Consider the following 6,552-nt stretch of genomic DNA (forward strand, 5'->3'; position numbering starts at 1 on the left):
GCTGAGAACAAATGGTTTATTTTGCCAAGTCTAATAGGTCGTTTTAAAACTGCCTACCCAAACAGCAGGGTCAGGCCTGGAGATATGCTTTGCATGGTCACTTTAGTGATGGCACAGTATGTTCTGAAGTCCACGAGTGACATTTAACTTACAGGGCCTTACTTTTGTACCATATACTAGATACTTATAGTTAACTTATATATGCCAATCAAGGGTGTAGTCATTTTTTACATGTTTTAGGAGTCAGAGCACATGCACTGGGGCCTGGTTAGCAGTGTCACAGTGTGCAGAGTCAAAAAAACACAAGCAGCATCAGTCCAGAACCAATGGTGGTGACCATACAAAAAGAGGTATTTTCCCATAAACTGCAACTGTAGTTTCCAAAAGGTTGTCTGCTCTGTGAAAGGTTATGTCTTTAAGACATCATAATTACTTAATGTGAACAAAGAGACAGTGCTTTTGGAAGTCCACCAGGACTCACATTAAGTCTATGTGAACTTGTGTGAGACTAATCAGAACTAGAGACAACTTTGTGCTGAATTCCTGTATTTCTGAGATGGCTCAGTGAGAGTACCCCTCAAAGCAGAAAATTGTGTTCTCTCTGGTGTTCTCTAATAACTTCTCATTATACATGGTTTCCTATAAAATATGCACTTTTCATTTTGGATTAACCCATTCAAAGAAAATCTTGTCCTCTTCTTGCAACATGACCTTCTACAATGTGGCTATAGTAGACTCTCTGTATTAAGTACCATACACTTTGGGGAGTTACTTCTAGGGTACGAGCAAGCAACAAGTAGTTTCCGAGCTACCCTCTGGAGACCCCTGCTGTAAAGAATATGAAGGATCATTAAAAACCTATGGTTGTGACCACCTCAACACACATGATTCATCAATTTATGTAATCTACTTTGGAAATTAAGTAAAATTAAAGAAGGCAAACAGAACATTGTGTGAGCACTATACTGGATTCCTACACATTTCTTTCCTTATGTGCCCAAGGAAAAATAATAATTGATCATCAGAAAGAAAATATGTGGCATTCTCAGGACTGAGAATCATCTGCAAGTCATCAGTGACACACCCCAGTAGTTAACTGCTTTTATTTTTACAAACTCCACATCATAGCGCAGTCAGGAAAACGTAGTGTGGTCAACCATGTAAAATATTTCTTCAAGGACTCCCATCATCACTAAATGGCCTCCTATTTTTAACAAAGATGCAATATTTTTTAGAGCAGCCCAGTAGACACTGAGCCAGTCAAGCGGCTTCCAAACACAGTGATTTCAGAAGACAGTCCGCAGCAGGTAGCACCAGTGGCTTCAGAGGGTTGCTTTTAGTGACTTGCTTGAGGGTTGGTCTTGGCTTTTCTCCAAGTATTTCTCTCTGAGCCCTTCGAGCTCACAAACATGTCTCACAATTGGACTCCAAACCAAGGTTCCTGGCTCTTTCTTCCACCATTTTTCGATTTCTTTCCGATTTTGGTCACAGCAGTCTGTAGCAGCAAGTTCATTAAAAACTTCACAAACTGAGAGTAACGTGTGAATGGTGGGACCAGTCCCACTTTCAATCAGAGTGCCTCCTTTCACAGCAGCGAAAGTAAATGTCCCATGCAGCTGTTTAAGCACACGACATAGGTGGTTTTTCACTGACACAAGCTCCTTCTTGGTCGCTGTAGTACTTTTCTAGATATGCTCTTGAATTACATTTTAGTAAATATGTTTGTTTGTCCGTAAATCCTGAATTAATTTTGTCCTCGAATTGTTTTCAAACGATGCGACCGCACCCGTTTGTTAAAAAATAAACAGAAGTGTGGTCTGTAACATCGCAAGACACGGCAGGATTGACGTTTCCGTGACCGTCACAAACCTGTAACCTGTCAGTGCTGGTTTAGTTAACTATCGAAGCACAGTGTGCAGTAATGTATCATTGCTCAACAAACACGGCGTCACCTGCACAGAGCTGGGTTCTTTCCCCTAAGTGTTCTCTAATAAAATATGTTGCTCTAATTTAAGCATGCAGGCTAATATAGGACTGCTGAGGCCCTGTCCACAACACATATGTACTGCTTCAAATATATTTTGTAGCAGAATCTGAACCTCAGGTTCATTTAGGGCACCATGCATTTAACTAAAACATCTAAGTCAGAAAATCATGATTCTTACTTTTAGTTTGGAATTGTGGGCAACAATTCAGTTTGTGTTTCTGCCACCGGATATGTGAAACATGCAATATACATTTACATTGATGGCTAAACTGGCAAGTGAGAAGCCCAAGTAATGAGGAAACTGGACTAGTCAGCTTCTATGACTCCAGTGACTAAAATGATGAACCACAGTTAGCAATTCCAAGTAAGATTACTGGTTAAAAATACCCTACAATCGATGACCAACCTGAACCCCATTCTGGAGTTAAGGTGTAATATAAACCAGTTACTAATGGGCTGTCAGGAAACAGTTCAAATCAAGAAGGGGTGTAGAAGAGGGGCGTGGCCGAGCCGAGCTGCAAGATGGCCGCCGTGTAACGGGGCTCTGCCGGCCGAACGCCGAATCCGTCAGTTCATCCGTATAATGCCGACATCCTGTACCGACAAAGCTGAGGCGGAGGGTGCCCGGACGTAGAGGCATCGATTCCTGCAATCCGGACCGAAATCGGTGGCGGCGATCCGGAGCGGTGTTCCCTTGATGCCCAGACGGCGACTCTCCTGACTCCCGGCCGGGGATCCCAGCTACGCAAGTCCCGTGTCGCGGGCCGGAACACGACGTGGAACGGCCGCGGCTGCCGGAGGGGGGCGAATCCTGCTGTCCCTGGCGCCCCGGACGGCCCGGGGGGCCCTAATCTGCGGCGATCTCCCCACCTCCTGAAATCTACATGAGCGCTGACTGGGCGGCCCTGGGGGCTGCGGGTGCGGCGCCGATCCTGCTACCCTCGACGGTGCCCCGGGTGGTGAAGTGCGCCTTCCTCCTGCCTCCGCCAGGTGCATAAATATCGAACTGCGGGGATCCAAGGACTGCGGAGTGTGTGCCTGCTGGGCGGTCGCCCCAACTGCTGGTCACTAGCTGTGTGCCCATTTGGAGGGCCTGTCCAGGCCGCGGACCCGCGCTTGGTGAGAGCTGCAGGCCTGCTGGGCCCGATTGTGCGTTGGAGATTCCCGCTGGCGGCGAAGCCTGCAGGGCGGCCTTGGGTGAGAGCGGATTTGGCATGGTAGGCCCGTGAATTTGTCCGGGCTCGGAGGCCTGTGCAGACTCTGTTGGGCCCCTTTTCCTCCCCCCCCTCCCGCTGCGACTCTGATGTGGTGACCCCTTTGCTGCGCCATTGGGAAGACGGATGCTAAGCAGAGGAAGCTCCAGTTTGGGAAGCACATGGCTCAGGACACTGAAACTGTCCCAGCGTCCCAGACGGTGGTCCCTGAAACGCAGCTGGCGCCGACGCAGGACGCCGAAGATGTCAAGAGCATGTTTCGGGAGCTGAAGGGCTGCCTAAAAGAGATTGACGGCAAGTTGGACTCCATGGCCCGGCGACTGGACGGAATATCGCACAAGGTGGATCAACATGAAGAGCGACTGGCGGCGGTAGAGGCACGGGTTGCCGACTGCGAAGAGAGTAACGGTGATACCCGGGAGAAGCTGCTGCGCATGGACAAGGTCCTGGAGGTGATAAAGGGTCGCAACGAAGATTTGGAAGCCCGCTCTCGCAGAAATAACGTGAGAATTATTGGTATTGCGGAATCCACGAACATTAGCAATATGGAGCACTTAGTTGAAGGGATGTTCCGCGACCTGTTTGGTGAGGCCCTGTCGGCCATGTTCCTGGTTGAAAGGGCACATCGCACACTGGGACCGCGATCTGTGCCGGGGGCGCAGCCGCGCCCGATCCTTGCCAGGATCCTAAACTATCGAGACAGAGACACGATCCTACGGCTGGCACGTGAAAGAGGTGAGCTTAAATTCCAAAATATGGCGATATCCCTATTTCCCGACTTCACTCAGGCTGTGCAGGCCGCCAGGCGTGAATTCCTACCGGCTAAGCGGATCTTCCAGAAAGTGGGGACAAAATATGCGATGTTATATCCTGCTAAGTTACGAGTCCACCACGGGGGGAAACCGATGGTCTTCACGGCGGCGACGGAAGCACTCAAATTTGCGAGGCAGGCGGAGCGGACGCTGAGAGACAAACGGGCCGGGCAGGGGACACCACCGCACGACCAGCTAAGTGACGTTGAATAACTAGGCCTACATCTTATGTACTCGTGAAACTGGAACATATAGAGACGCCGGACAGCTTGGTTATACCGTATATCACTTGATGTTCTATTAAGGGGACTCTGAACTTATAGCATGTTGTGGCTGCCGGGGGGAACGGAGAGGCTCAGGGATACGAGCTTCGGGGAATATTCCTGATCATTGGCAGAGAACTTGTGAAGGGATCGGTGTTGGGCTTACCCCGCCGCAGGCAGATAGTGTATATGTTAATGGGCGGTAATGTTCGGCCACCCTGTCGCCTTTTGGACAGGGGAGTATGCCGGTGACCCACGCCCTCACTGGGATGATTCCCGTAATTTCACTGATGCAATGCTGTTGTTGGGTTGGGTGGGGGGGGGACAAGTGTCTCAACCTGATTGGGGGGTTGGAGTGGGTGGTAAGGGGATTTGGTTAATGTTGTTTGGTTTTCTTACACTGCACTATTTGAATATACCACTGCTGCTGGCCGCTGCCATGTTCTTATTGTTGGTACGACATCCAGAGCGAGAGCTCTCCCTGTGGACCCAGAGAGCGCTACCGCTGCTGACTTCATTGCTGCGTAGGATCCACCACCGCACACATACCTGACCGCGCTGCGTTGTTTCACATGGAATATTCGTGGTCTGAATGACCATCGCAAGATCAGATTGACCCATGCATATCTGACACGACACCAAGTTGACATCTGTTTCCTTCAGGAAACGCATTTGCCCCAAGTAGCCGGGGTGAGGCTTCGACATGCTAGATGGGGCGAAATACACACGTCCGGCTACTCCAGCTACTCCCGGGGAGTGGCTATTTTAATACGGCGAGGCCTACCCTGGCAAACATACCGGGTGCATGCCGACGCTGAGGGGCGCTACATAATCTTGCAGGGGAAGCTTTTTCACATGCCGATGACACTAGTCAACATATATGGCCCAAACTCGGACGACCCTGATTTTTTCCGACACGTCTGGCACAAGACACAGTCGCTGGGAGATGGTGCATGCATGTGGGGCGGCGACTTCAATGCGGTAATCTCGCAGGAACTAGACAGGGAGGGAGCGGCTCGCGTACATCACCCGCATGTGGCTGACCTCCTCCGTGGCCTAATGACGGACTATCAGCTATTAGACTCGTGGCACGTGCTGCACCCCGAGGTACGGGAGGGCACCTGCTTCACCCCACACAGGGGAGCTTGGTCCAGGTTAGATTTTTGGCTTTTAACCCCACAGGTGCATGCATGGGTTTCGGACGTCGCGCACAGGGCGCGCACCCTTTCTGACCACTCGCCAGTGGAACTGCTGCTACGCGTGCCACAGCCATATGTGACGCCCTTCGCGTGGCGCTTACCAGCACAGGCCCTGACCGATCCGGTGTTTCGGGAAGACCTATACCAACGCGTGATGGAATATTTTGAACAGAACACTGGCTCTGTTGCGTCGGAAGGCACCCTGTGGGACGCTTTCAAGGTGGTGATCAAAGGTCACTGCATCGCGGGACAGGCCACAGTGCTGAAGACCATCAGGGGAACGCTGAAGCGGCTGGAAGACAGCCTGCATACTCTGGAGGTGCAGTACTGTTCGGACCTATCGGCGACAACACTGGCGGAAACACGCACCAAGCTCACGGAATACCAGGCTGAAGCAGATAGGGAGCTTAAGTTTCTGACTAAACAGGCTGTGGCCCGCAGATATGGCGAGGGGGACCGACCGGGCAGGACGCTCGCTCTATTGCTGCGTTCGCAGAGGCCATCCCCCTTCATCTCCTCAGTGGCGACACCGGAGGGTGGACATGCGTATACTCCTCCAACGATTCTAGACACATTTCGGACTTTTTATAAAGAATTGTACCGTACCCGGGGTGCGCCGCCGCTGACGGAGCTGTCGGGATACTTTGATACGATCCAGCTCATTTGGTTCAATGCGCACCAAAAGGGGTACTTTGATCGCCCCTTCGAGATAGAAGACGTTAAAGAGGCGATAGGCGCATTGGCGGCCGGGAAAGCGCCGGGACCGGATGGGTTACCGGCGCAATTCTACAAGGAATATGCGGAACTGCTGGCCCCCAAACTACTGGCAGTATGTGCTGAGGCCGTTGAAGCGGGTGTGCTCCCGGAATCGATGAGAGAGGCGGTCATTATCGCCCTCTTAAAACCGGATAAAGACGCGCAACACTGCGATTCCTATAGGCCGCTGTCCTTAATTAATACGGATGCAAAGATCTTCGCGAAAATGCTAGCATTGCGGTTGCAACCGGTACTGCCACTTATGATACGCCCTGACCAATCGGGCTTTGTGCCGGGCCGCTCTACGTCTCACAATCTTCG

General features: G+C 51.1%; 1 pseudogene; it reads right to left on the reverse strand.

Annotated features, from left to right (window-relative positions):
• Nucleotides 1–1,133: 1,133 nt before the first annotated feature.
• LOC146831244 (nicotinamide N-methyltransferase pseudogene) lies at nt 1,134–2,404 on the reverse strand (annotated as a pseudogene).
• Nucleotides 2,405–6,552: the final 4,148 nt, after the last annotated feature.

The sequence above is a fragment of the Triturus cristatus genome, chromosome 5_1, assembly GCF_964204655.1.
Source record: "Triturus cristatus chromosome 5_1, aTriCri1.1, whole genome shotgun sequence".
NCBI classification, from domain to species: Eukaryota; Metazoa; Chordata; class Amphibia; order Caudata; family Salamandridae; genus Triturus; species Triturus cristatus.